The sequence below is a fragment of the Oryctolagus cuniculus genome, chromosome 14 (assembly GCF_051225735.1).
Source record: "Oryctolagus cuniculus isolate XC-2025 breed Fujian yellow rabbit chromosome 14, ASM5122573v1, whole genome shotgun sequence".
Taxonomy (NCBI): Eukaryota; Metazoa; Chordata; class Mammalia; order Lagomorpha; family Leporidae; genus Oryctolagus; species Oryctolagus cuniculus.
The window spans coordinates 76467606-76481170 of NC_142880.1; positions in this window are offsets into that span (position 1 = coordinate 76467606).

Below are 13565 nucleotides of genomic sequence, written 5' to 3' on the forward strand. Positions count from 1 at the left end.
AAGGGGGGGGGGAGGGAGGGGGAGACAGGGGCATCTGCTGCCTCCCAGGGTGCATATTGGCAGGAAGCTGGACACAGAAACAGAGCTGGGATTTGAACCTAGGTACTCTGGTATGGGATGTGGCATCCTAACCTAGATCTATGATCTCGTATCACCCTGGGCATCCTGTTTCTGCCCTGGAAGTAGAAAAAGTCTAGGGTTAACTGCCCAGTGACTGCAGATTGCAGGTAAATCCACCTTGTCTATGCTGAGACTAGTAGACACGGGACCGCTGGGGGCGTCCTGCATTACCTAGGGATATCACACCTTTGGCAAAGGCCTGGAAAACAAGTGGGATGGACTAGACCAGTTGTTTATAATCTTTAAGCACAGTATGAAGTACTTTTTTTTTTTTTACAAATTTTTTGAAAATTCATTTTTTCTATCATTTTTCTACTCATTCTTTGAAGTATTTTTATTAATAAGCCTATCTATAGTTAACATGCTCTTGTTTTTCTAATAAAAATTAACTATTAAATAGAAAAGCAAATAAATAAATAGGGGTGGGCATTGTGTGTAATGGGTTAAAGCACCAATTGGGACACTCATACTCTGTATCAGAATTCCTGGCAGGAGTCCCAGGTACTCTGCCTCCTACCCAGCTCCCTGCTAACTTGCCTGGGAAGGCAGCATATGATGGCCCAAATACTTGGGCCTCCACTACACTCAAGGGAGACTCATGTGGAGTTCCAGGCTCCTGGCTTTGAACTGGGGCAGCCTCGGCTGTTACAGGCTTTCAGGGAATAAACCAGTGGGCCACAGTGCGCTCACTTATTTTCCAGACGAGGAGACTGAGGCTCAGAGATTTTGCTTGGCTCATCCAGTGTCCCACAGTGTGGTGGAATGAGAAGGCCATGCCAAGATGGCCACTGGGACATGCTCAGGCTGACTTACCTCAAATGGTAGAGTTAGAAACATACCAGGGGATTCAAATTCAATCCCATCAAGGTGGCATGTACCAATGCCATCTCACTAGTCCCAGTGATCAATTTCTGTTCACAATTGATCATAATGATAGGACTAAGAACCAAAGGGATCACATAAACAAGAATAGTGTCTGCAAATACTAGCTGATAGAATAAAAAAGGGAGAGAATGATCCAACATGGGAAGTGAGATACACAGCAGACCCATAGAATGGCAGATGTCCTAAACAGCACTCTGGCCTCAGAATCAGCCCTTAAGGCATGTGGATCTGGCTGAAAAGCCCATGAGAGTATTTCAGGCATGGAAAGCCAAGACACTCTGGGGAAAAAAAAAAAAACCAAAAATCCTAAATGAAAGATCTCCGCGAGTGAGATCCCAGTGGAAAGAATGGGTCATCAAAGAAGGAGGTACCTTTCTCTGAAGGGAGGAGAGAACTTCCACTTTGACCATGGCCTTGTCTAAATATGATCAGAGTCAGTGAACTGAGGGGGCTTCCATAGCCTTGGCAGCTCATGACAAGAGCCTAGGGTGATTACTGATGCCATAAACAAGAGTGTCAATTTGTTAAGTCAACAACAGGAGTCGCTGTGCACTTACTCCTCATGTAGGATTTCTGTCCTTAGTGTGCTGTACATTGTGATTTAATGCTATAACTAGTACTCAAACAGTATTTTTCACTTTATGTTTCTGTGTGGGAGCAAACTGTTGAAATCTTTACTTAATGTATGCTAAACTGATCTTCTGTATATAAAGAGAATTGAAAATGAATCTTGATGTGAATGGAAGGGGAGAGGGAGTGGGAAAGGGGAGGGTTGCGGGTGGGAGGGACGTTATGGGGGGGAAGCCATTGTAATCCATAAGCTGTACTTTGGAAATTTATATTCATTAAATAAAAGTTTTTTTTTTTTTTTAAAAAAGATGGCCACTGGCAAGTGAGCCTCAGTTACTCAGGAATGGCTTTGAATCTCACCTGGCAACAGAGCCTGCCTGGAAACAGGCTGTGATTGGATGGCTTTGGAAACCACATGGCAAACAGAGTCTGCCTGGAAACAGGCTGTGATTGGTTAGGGCATAGACTGCCCCTTGACCGGATTGGCTGCCTTGGCTATTTAAGCCATTGTACCAACTGAAATGAATGAGCCTGTGGGCTGCTCACCTCTGGCCCACTTTCACCTGACTCCCGGGGTCTGTGTGGTGACTCCGCACCTCTTGCCCCCACCACGCTCCTCTCAGAACGAATCCACCTCAACATAAAAGAAAAACATCAAAGATAACCACAGGGACTTTCTATAATAGGTTATATTTTAAAGAACTAATCATGCCATGTGACTTTGACTCCTTTCTATGAGCCTGTATTGGGCCTTGTTTGTTGCCCATCTTGTATCTACTGCCTCCTTTCTCTTTGCCATGTAAAGTAGATTTTCATCTAAACATCTGCTCATTCTACAGAGTCCTTGTACATTCTTGAACATGGAGTTGTCCCCATCTGCTGAGCTGGTTCTTTTTTTTTTTTTTTTTCCTTTTTCTTTTCAGGTAGGCATTTTATAAAATGCATTATACAATGGTTAGTTTTGAGGTAGGTTGTAGTCTAGGTAGTATATTTTCCCCCCAAGAATCCTTTTTTTTTTTTTTAAGGAATACAAACTTCATGCATTTCCTAAGTACAACTTTAGGGATATAGTGATTCTTCCCACCATACCTGCCATCCCACCCTCCCACCCACATTCTCGCCTCTCCTCCTCCTCCCTCTCCCATTCCCAGTCCCATTCTCCACAAGGATACATTTTTAAATAACTTTATACACAGAAGACCAACTCTATACTAAGTAAAGAGTTCAACAATTTGCATGGAAAAAAAATTGTGCCTCAACAGTTGAGACAAGGTCTGTTCAAAGTCATTGGATCTTGAAGTTAATTTCACTACTACTACTACTTCTTCTTCTTCTTCCTCTTCTTCTTCTTCTTCTTTTTTTTTTTTTAGAAACTTTAAAGACGCACCCAAGAATGATACACCTTTTGTAGGCACTTGGACATAATTATAATACAACTGTCTGAGGACAGAAGTCCTGCATGGGAAGTTAGTGCACAGTGATACCTGTTTAACACTCTATGTATGATGTCAGTGATCACCTGAGGCTCTTGACATGAGCTGCCTAGGCTATGGAAGCCTTTTGAATCCACAAATTCCATCAGTATTTAGACAAGGCCACAAGCAAAGTGGAAGTTCTCTCCTCCCTTCAGAGAAAAGTACCTCCTTCTTTGATGATCACTTCTTTGTACTGGGGTCTCACCCATTGAGGTCCTTCCTGTAGAACATTTTTTTACCACAGTGTCTTGGCTTTCCATGCCTGAAATGTTCTGATGGGCTTTTCAGCCAGACTAGAATGCTTTAAGGGCTGATTCTAAGGAAAGAGTACTATTTAAAGCAATTGTCATTCTATGAGACTGCTGCGTGGACTGCTTCCCATGTTGGAGCATTCACTCCTTTTTAATTCTATTATTATCACCAGAAACATAATCCTATCCATATGCTCACTTTAACACTTAACATGGTATTTTTACCATCCAGCCTAAGGGGATTTGGGATCCCATGGCAAGTTTTTAAACTGTACCATTAGAAGTAGGTCCATAGGAATGTATGCAGAACTATACAGCTTTACAAATTCAAAATTACAATTTTAGGAACATGGTGATTATTCTAACTGTTCCCCCCCACATTCCCACTCCTTATCTTATTCCCTTTCTTATTTTTCACGGAGATCTATTTTCAATTGACTTTATACACATATGTTTAACTCTACGTTAGGTAAGGAGTTCAACAAACACATGAAAAAGCTGTTCCTTAACAGTCAAAGGCTGTTCAAGTTATTGCTTCTCAAAGTGTCAATTTTACTTCTACAGATTTCCTTTTAAGGGCTCTATGAGTTATCACAGGTCAGGGAGAACATATGGTATTTGTCCCTTTGGGACTGGCTTATTTCACTAAGTATGATGTTATCCAGATTCATCCGTTTTGTTGCAAATGGCTGGATTTCATTTTTTTTATTGTTGTGTAGTATTCCATGGTGTACATATCCCATAATTTCTTCTTTCAGTCTTCAGTTGATGGGCATTTGGGTTGATTCCATGTCTTAGCTATTGTGAATTGAACTGCAGTAAACATGGGTGTGCAGATAAGTCTTTTATTTGCTGATTTCATTTCCCTAGGGTAAGTTCCCAGGAGTGGGATGGCTGGGTCATATGCTGGGTCTATATTCAGATTTCTGAGGTATCTCCAAACTTATTTTCATAGTGGTTTTAGGAGTTTTCCTTCCCACCAATGGTGGATTAGGGTACCTTTTCCCCTAAAACCTCACCAGCATTTGTTTATTTAATTCTGTATGAAAGCCATTTTAACTGGGATGAGGTGAAGCCTCATTGTGGTTTTGATTTGCATTTCTCTGATGGCTACTGATCCTGAGTATTTTTTCTCATGTGTCTATTGGCCATTTGGATTTCCTCTTTTGAAAAACGTCTATTTAAGTCCTTTGCCCATTTCTTCACTTTGTTTTGTTGTTGTGGAGTTTCTTGATCTACTTAGATATTCTGATTATTAATCCTTTATCAGTTGCATAATTTGCAAATAATTCTCCCATTCTGTTGGTTGCCGCTTCAGTTTCCTGAGTGTTTTCCTTTGCAAAAAAGCTTCTGTAGCTTCTCAATTTGATAGAATCCCATTGGTGATTTTGGCTTTGATTGTTTGTGCCTCTCGGGTCTTTTCCAAGAACTCTTTGCCTGTGCCAAAGTCATGCAGAGTTTTCCCAGTGTTCTTTAATAATTTGATAGTATCGAGTGGTAGACTTAGGTCTTTAATCCATTTGGAGTGGACTTTTGTGTAAGGTGTTAGGATAGGGATTTTGCATGTGGAGATCCAATTTTCCCAGCACCATTTGTTGACGAGACTATCCTTGCTCCAGAGATTGGTTTTAGCTCCTTTGTCAAATACAAGTTGGTTATAGATGCTTGGATTGATTTAGGTGATTCTATTCTGCTCCTTTGGTCTATCCATCTGTTTTTATACCAGTACCAGGCTGTTTTGATGATAACTACCTGTAGTATGTCTCAAAATCTGGCATTGTGATGCCTCCGGCTTTGTTTATGTTGTATGAAATTGCTTTACCTATTCAAGGTCTCCGCTGTTTCCAAATGAATTTCAGCATACTTTTTTTTTCTAAGAATGTCCTTGGTATTTAGATTGGTATCACATTGAATCTGTAGATTGCTTTTGAAGGAATGGACATTTTGATGATATTGATTCTTCCAATCAATGAACATAGAAGATTTTTCCTTTTTTTTGTATTGTTTCCTTCTTTTAATGTTTTATAATTCTCATCATAGAGATCTTTGACATCCTTGGTTAAATTTATTCCAAGGTATTTGATTATTTGTAGTTATTGTGAATGGATTGACCTTAGAAATTCTTTCTGAGCTGTGGCATTATCTGTGAATACAAAGGCTATTGATTTTTGTGTATTGATTTTATATCCTGCTACTTTACCAAACTCTTCTATCAGTTCCAATGGTCTCTCGGTGGAGTCTTTTGGATCCCTTATATGTAGAATCATCTCATTTGCAAATAGGGATAGTTCGACTTCCTCCTTCCCAATTTGTATCCCTTGATTTTTTTTTTTTTGCCTAATGGTTCTAGATATAGCTTCCAGGACTATGTTGAACAGCAATGGTGAGTATGGGCATCCTTATCTGGTGCCAGATCTCAGTTGGAAACCTTCCAACTATTCTCCACACAATAGGATGCTAGCTGTGGGTTTGTCATAGATTGCCTTGATTGTGTTGAGGAATGTTCCTTCTATACCCAATTGGCTTAGAGTTTTCATCATGAAAAGGTGTTGTATTTTATTAAATGTTTTATCTTAACTATTTAGATATTCATATGGTTTCTGTTTTCAATTTGTTAATCTGATGTATCACATTGATTTATTTGTGAATTTTGAACCATCCTTGCTTGTGAGGGATAAATCTTACTTGGTCCAGGTGAATGATCTTTCTGATGTGTTGTTGGATTTGATTGGCTAGAATTTTGTTGAGGATTTTTATGTCGATGTTTATGAAGGAAATTGGTCTGTAGTTCTCTTTCTCTATTTCATCTTTCTCAGGTTTAGCAATTAAGGTGATGCTGGCTTCATAGAATTTGGGAGGATTCCCTCCCTTTCAATTGTTTTGAATAACTTAAGAAGAATTGGAGTTAGTTCTTTAAACATCTGGTGGAATTCAGCAGTGAAGCCATCCAGTCCTGGACTTTACTGTGTTGGGAGGGTCTTTATAACTGATTCAATTTCCATCTTTGTAGTATGTCTGTTTGTGTTTTCTATGTCTTCTTGGCTCAATTTAGATAGATTATATGTGTCCATGAATCTATCCATTTCTTCCAGGTTTCCCAGTTTGTTGGCATGCAGGTCTTTCTAGTAATTTCTGATGATTCTTTTTATTTCTGTGGTGTCTGTTGTTACATTTCCTTTTTCATCTCTAATATTAACTTGGGCCTTCTCTCTCCTTTTTTTCAGTTGGGCCAATGGTGTGTCAATTTTGTTTATTTAAAAAAAAAAAAACCAGCTCTTTGTTTTGCTGCTAATTTGTATTCTTTTTTTAAATTCAATTTTGCTATTTTTTTCTCTAATTATTTCTTTTCTCCTACTAGTTTTGGGTTTGGTTTGCTGTTTTTCTAGATCATTGAGATCCATAGATAGCTCATTTATTTGGTGCTTTTCCAATTTTCTGACGTAGGCACCTATTGCTATAAGCTTTCTTCTTAACACTGCTTTTGCTGTATCCCATAAGTTTTGATATATTGTGTTGTCATCTTCATTTGTTTCCAAAAAATTTTTTCTCTTTTGATTGCTTCTATGACCCACTGTTCATATGGGAGCATGTTGTTCAATTTCCATGTGTTTGCATATGTTCTAGAGATTCCTGAGTTGCTGATTTCCAGCTTCATTGCATTGTGGTCTGAGAAGATGCATGTTATGACTTTGATTTTTTTTTAATTTGCTGAGACTTGCTTTATGGCCTAGTATGTGTTCAATCCTAGAGAAAGTTCCATGCACTGCTGAGAAGAATGTGTATTCTGCAACTGTAGGATGAAAAGTTCTGTAGATATCTGTTAGGTCCATTTGGTCTATAGTGTCAATTAACTCTGCTGTTTCCTTGCTGATTTTCTGTCTGGTTGATCTGTCCATTAAGGAAAGTGGGGTATTGAAGTCCCTTATTACTATTGTATTGAAGTCTAAGTCTCCCTTTAAATCCCTTAACATTTCTTTTAAATAGCAGTGTGTCCTGTAATTAGATTCATATACATTTATAATAGTCACAGCTTCCTGTTGAATTGCATGGTGCCCTTCTTTTTCTCTCTGGACAGTTTTTGTGTTATAGTCAAGTTTTTCTGATATTAAGATGGCTACACCAGCTCTTTTTTGGCTTCTGTTAGCACAGAATATCTTTTTCCATCCTTTCACTTTCAGTCTGTATGCATCATTGTTGGTCAGAAGTGTTTCTTGTAGGCAAAAAATAGAAGGGTTTTGTTTTTTAATCCATTCAGCCAGTCTGTGTCTTTTAACTGGGGAGTCGAGGCCATTTACATTCAAGGTGACTATTGATAAGTAATTGCTCTGCTATTTTTCCAAAAATATTCCTATTTTTATTTTAAATTTCCTTTGAACATTTACTGAGAAATTTTCTTACTTTATCTTCTTTTGTAGTGATGACCATGTTTCTGTGTTTCTGGGTGCAGCATGTCCTTAGCATCTTTTGTTGGGCTGGATGGGTGGTGACAAATTCTTTCAATTTCTGTTTGTTATGGAAGGTCTTTTTTCACCTTCGGTCATAAATAAGAGCTTTTCAGGGTATAGTATTCTGAGTTGACAGTTTTTTTCTCTTAAGTCTTGGAAAATATCTCACCATTCTGTCCTAGCCTGTAGGGTTTCTGATGAGAAGTCTGCTGTGAGTCTAATTGGAGAACTTCTGAAAGTAATCTGGTGTTTCACGTACATTTTAGAATCTTTTCTTTATGTTTCACTGTGGTGAGTATGATTATAGTGTGTTGTGAAAATCTTTTCTGGTCATAATTATTACTTGTTCAATGTGCTTACTGTACTTGGATGTCCCTCCCTTTCTCCAAATTAGGAAGTTTGCTATTATTATTTCACTAAAAAGGACTTCTAATCCTTTCTCTTTCCACACTTTTAGGAACTCCCAGAATCCATATGTTGGGTCATTTGATGGTATCTTGTAGATTCCCAACAGTTTTAGTTTTCTAATTTCCTCTTTTCTATGGTTTGACTGTATAATTTCCTGTGCTTTTTCTTCTAAGTCTGATATTCTTCCTCTGCTTCACTGATTCTGTTGTTAAGGCTCTGCACTGCAGTTTTCATTTGTTCTATTGAATTCTTCATTTCTAAGTCTTCAATTTGATTTCTCTTTAAGATCTCAATTTCTTAGGAGAAATTTTCTTTCATGTCATGTATGGATTTCACGAGTTCTTGTATTTGCTTCTGATTACTTCTAAGTAATCCCATGATCAATTTTTTGAATTCCATTTTTGGCATTTCTTCAATCTCATCATCTTCATAATCTAGTATTGAGGTGCTGTGTTCTTTTGGGGGTATCATGTTGAATTCTTGTTTCTTGAATTGGTGCACTTATTTGGCATTTTGGAGATACTCCTTGTTTTTTTTTTTTCTTTGTTTTTTGGCTGTTACAGCTTTTATCTTTGGACTATGCCTCTGTAGATAAGTAGTGTCTGCTTTCGGGGAATAGCTAGAGGCGTGTGGTGGGAGTGGCCAGGGAGCTCTGTTTAGTGCTACAGGGTGAAGGGCATGTCTGAGATGACACACCCAGGTTTGGTGTAGTAAATTTTTCTTTTTTAATTAGAAGAGAGGTTTCTTCTTGTCTGTTGGCATAGACTCAGCTGGGCTCCTCTCCTCAAAGGAGACCAGTGCCTGTGCCCTGGCCCCAGTGGGTATATTATTTGCTCTGCCACAAGGGCCACCCAAAGGATCTGTTCAGTCCTCAGTGTAAGCTTGGATTCCCCAGCAATCTCTGGCCAGGTAACCAGGGAGCACTGAGTGTGTGGCGCCTCCCACAGTGACTTCCCAATGTCCCAGCCACACCCTGCATCCTCCCACACAGCCTCAGCGTTTTCACAGTCAGTCCTGGCACACAAGCCTCTCACAGTCATAAGCACCCAGCCCTGCTATTTTCCCCACCAGACTCAGGAGTCTCTGCCTTTTGGTTGCTGGGCACAGACATGAGCTGGTGTAGATGTTATGTATGTCCAAAATGGCACCTGCTCTCTGTCAGCTTGTTACAGGACACCTTTGCAGGATGATCAGGGAGAGAGAAAACATGCCACTCCCTTTGTTTTTTTTAATCCTCTAGTTTGGCAGGTACACTATTCCCCACGGGGCTCCAAACTGGATTTCCTCTAAGCTATTCCTGCAGCTTTTTCGCTAGGGGCCTAGGCTGCTGCAGTCTGGTCTCACTTTGCTCTCCAATGCTGGTGCAGAGGTTCTGAGATGGTGGGGTCCTAAGTTTTGTGCATCTTCGCCCTCCATGTAGGTACTGTGTTCCTCCAATTTAGGTAGAGTTTCTTCTTCTGTAGAGTTACCACACCAACTCTTCTTCCTAACTCTTCCCTGAGACTCCCCTATTTATTTTTTATGATAAAATGTAATACTCTTATGGGATTCAGTATAGTATTTCAACACATGTATTCAGTATACACTGATAAAATCAGGTAATCAACCAGCTTTCCACTTACAAAGTTTCTCGTATTACCGGTTTTCTCTTTGAAAATGAAATTCTGTTTGAGAAAGACCCAGTCACCAAAATGACCCCCACTCAATGTTAATGTTTAATTTGGAGGGGCATGCGGACCTCACCAGAAGAAATCAGAGCCAAAGGCATTGAATGAGGATTTAGCAACTGGGGTCAGTGCTGTGACGCAGCGGGCTAAGCTGTCACTTGCAACACCAGATTCCCATATCAGAGCCTTTCTGATCCAGTTCCCACTAATGTGCCTGGGAAGGCAGTGGAAAATGGCCCACATGCTTGTGGGGAACCAGGAAAAAGTTCCTGGCTCCTGGCTTCAACCTGACCCAGACCTGATGATTGTGGCCATTTTGGGAGTGACCCAGCAGATAAAGGTGCCCTATCTATCCCTTGCTCTCTCCTTTATTCCCTCCCTCCCTCCCTTCCTCCCCCCTTATCCCCTCATCCCTTTCTTCCCTTCCCCCCTCCCTCCTTCTTTCCCTTTCTTTCTGTAACTTTGGCTTTCAAATAAATAAGTCTTTAAAAAAATTTCATAATTGCTCCCGGGGTATGAGCCCAGTATTAAAGATGTGAGATGCCAGTGTTTTAAAGACATCTACAAAAGCAAAATGCTGAGCAGTTGCACTAATGAGCTGAGAGGCAGAGGCGTTTGTAAGGCAGCTGAGGGAAAGTATGTGCACGTGATAAAGTGTATGAACGGTGCGCAGATAACCGGGAAAAGGCCCCAATGTAAGTGCAGGCGAGGAGCTCCATACAAGTATTGCATGAGGCACCTGTGGGAGAAGCAACATTCCAAACGCCTGCATTACTCTGCAGCATCTGACTGAAAATGTGTCACGCAAGTAGCTATTTAGTCAATGTCTCTAAAGCTTACACACGTAAGATGTCCAAAACCTTTTCTTTAGGTTCTTCTCATGGAGGAGTTAGGGAATTATTTTATTATTTTTAATTCATTTAAGGGGCACAGAGAGAGTTCATGCAAGTGCTGCCCCAGCTGCCGGGCCACTTCCCAAATGCCCTCAGCAGCCAGGATGGGGCCTCTGAGTTGATGCCAGGAACGTGCCTTGGGTCTCCCACGTGGGTGGCAGCAACCTAGTCACCTGAGCAATGAACCCCGCCTCCCAGGGTCTGCGTTAGCAGGAAGCTGGAGTCGGGAGCTGCAGTTGGAGATTGAACCCAGGTACTCTGAGGGGACGGGAGCACCTGAGCTGTGAGGCAAACCCCAGCCCCAGGAATCACTCTGTGCTTGGGCCTGCAGAGAACCTGTAGCCTTGTTTGTGAGGCCTGACCTACCGGCCCTTTCTGAAGTGTTTCTTTACGGTTAAGCCTGATGCTAGCATTTGCTCATCTTCCTCTCCAGAAATACCCTCCGTGGGACAGGGCTGCCTTCTTTTTGCTCTCATGAACCCCACATCAGTGTTTTCTCCTGAGCTGCTGGGGAGTCCACAGGCTTGTCCTCTTCCCACCTCGCTCTCCTTGTCTCTGCAATGAGAGGTTTGGACTAGGTGACTTTTAAGTAGCCACACTGCCCTTGGTTTTCTCTACGTGTTTGCTGTTGGACTTTGCTGAAAGCATGATTTCCATTTTTAAAATGAGATTTTTTGAGAGGCAGAGTTACAGACAGAGGGAGGGAGGGAGGGGGACAGAGAGGGAGGGAGGGAGGGAGGGATGGAGGGAGGGAGAGAGAGAGAGAGAGAGAGAGAGAGAGAGAGAGAGAGAGAGATATCTTCCATCTGCTGGTTCACTCCCCAAAAGGCTGTAATGACTAGAGCCGGGCTGATCTGAAGCCAGGAGTCAGGAGCTTCATCCAGGTCTCCCAGTGTGGGAGCAGGGGCTCAAGGACGTGGGCCATCTTCCACAGAGAAGACGGGGAAGGGGAGATATTGTCCATCATGTTGGTTCACTCCCCAAATGGCCACACCAGCCAGGGCTGGGCCAGGCCGAAGCCAGGAGCTTCTTCCCGGTCTCCCACGTGGAAGTAGGGGCTCAAGCACTTCGATCATCTTCTGCTGCTTTCCTAGGCCATTAGCAGGGAGCCGGATAGGAAGTGGGGCAGCCAAGACTTGAACTGGTGCCCGTATGGGATGCCGGCACTGCAGGCAGTAGCTTACACTTCTGTACCACAGCAATGGCCCCGATTTGGGCTTTCTTTTCCCCTCAGTTTTTACCCTTGGGGTGAGGATCACAGCTTCATTTTGCAGGGGCAGGTAGCACACTTCTGACTGCCTCGGGCATTGTGTGTGCCATTCTGGGTTCAAAGAGACCTGAGACAAAAAACATTAAAAACCATACACACCAGAAAAATGAAGGCAAACCTGGTCTATCTACTCATCCATTCATCTCTTCATAAAAACAAGCTTTACCAAACACCTGTTACACACCAGCACAATGCCGGGTGCCAGGGACTTGGGGTGACCACCACCCTCCAGGTAGGGGTCACTGCTAGGTGAGAGGAGGACTAACTTCGGCCATCGGCCTGGCCTCAGGACACAGGGGATGCTAACTGGGGGCTGGGTGGGGGAAGGAGAATGGAAGGGCTCCCTGATGGAGGATCTGTTTGGGTTGGTGAACATGTAAGAATTTTCCAGCTAAACAGGGGTTGGAATCTGGAGAACATATTAGAGGAAATCCTGTGTACAGGCCAGGAGGGTAAAGATACTCGGTGTGTTAGGGACCTATCACATGCGGGTGGCGGGCGAGGAGGCTGGAAGGCGCCACAGCAGGCCCTACAGCGAAAGAAAGCCAGTGTGGGGAGTGTGGCCAGTGCAGCAGCCCACGAAGGCTCAGTGCTGCCACCCAGTGGAGATGCAGGAGAGGACAAGAGCACTGAAAGCCTGGGAGGGCCCAGAGCCTTACAGGCCTGGGAAAGTCTGAACACTCAGGAAAGGTGTCTGCCCCCAGGTCCTTCTGTACTGGCTGAAATGAGCCGGATTCTACCAATGGAGGATCCTCTCTTGTGGCTGAAATCCGAGTCCCGTGGAAGCATGTCCATGAGATAGAGACCTAACTCTTTCAGATGCTGCCGCCCATGATAAGAATGTCTGTGCTAGTCAGGGAGGGAAGATCTTTTGTTGGTTGAGATGGAGTGCCTGGCTTAGAGTCCACCCTCTGCTTAGGATCGAGCTTCCTGCTAATCCATTCTCAGAGGCAGGAGTGATGGCTCAAGTGCGGGGCTCCTGCCACCTAAGGTCTCTGCTGAAAGCAGGTAGGTTGTTTCGTGTGCCAAACGGTATGGACGTAGGGGTCAGGTTCCAGTTGGTATTATACTCTGCTTGTCTGCCATGACCCTGGGCAAGTTAGCCAACTCCTCACAGCCAGTCTGTAAGATGTTGCTGCTGTTAACCTCATACACTTCTAAGGACTTGCTGACTTGGGAAAACACTCTAGGTGGTGCCTGCACTAGCATGCAGCCACCCATCCCAGCAGGTGAGAAGTGATGTGAGCTTGCCTGGGAGAGGAGCAGCCAACTGACTCCACCCATGTGTTAGGAACTTACTGAGAGCAGGGGGCTGGCGAGGAGGCTGCAGGAGGTTGGATGCACTAGGGAACCTCGGAGGTCCTCTCCTAGGCTCCAGCACTAGCTGTAACCCTGGCCAATGTCAGTACAGACTAAGCCAGTGGTAAGCTCCATGTTGCGGCCCATAACAGAGTGGCTGCCTCTTTGTCCTTGGACTGCTTGTGTTGTCAGAATCACAGGGCTTTTTAGTATCTTTTCACTCACTTAAGAACATGCTCTCCCTCCCAATACTTACAGAACCAGTTCCAGAGAAATTTACAT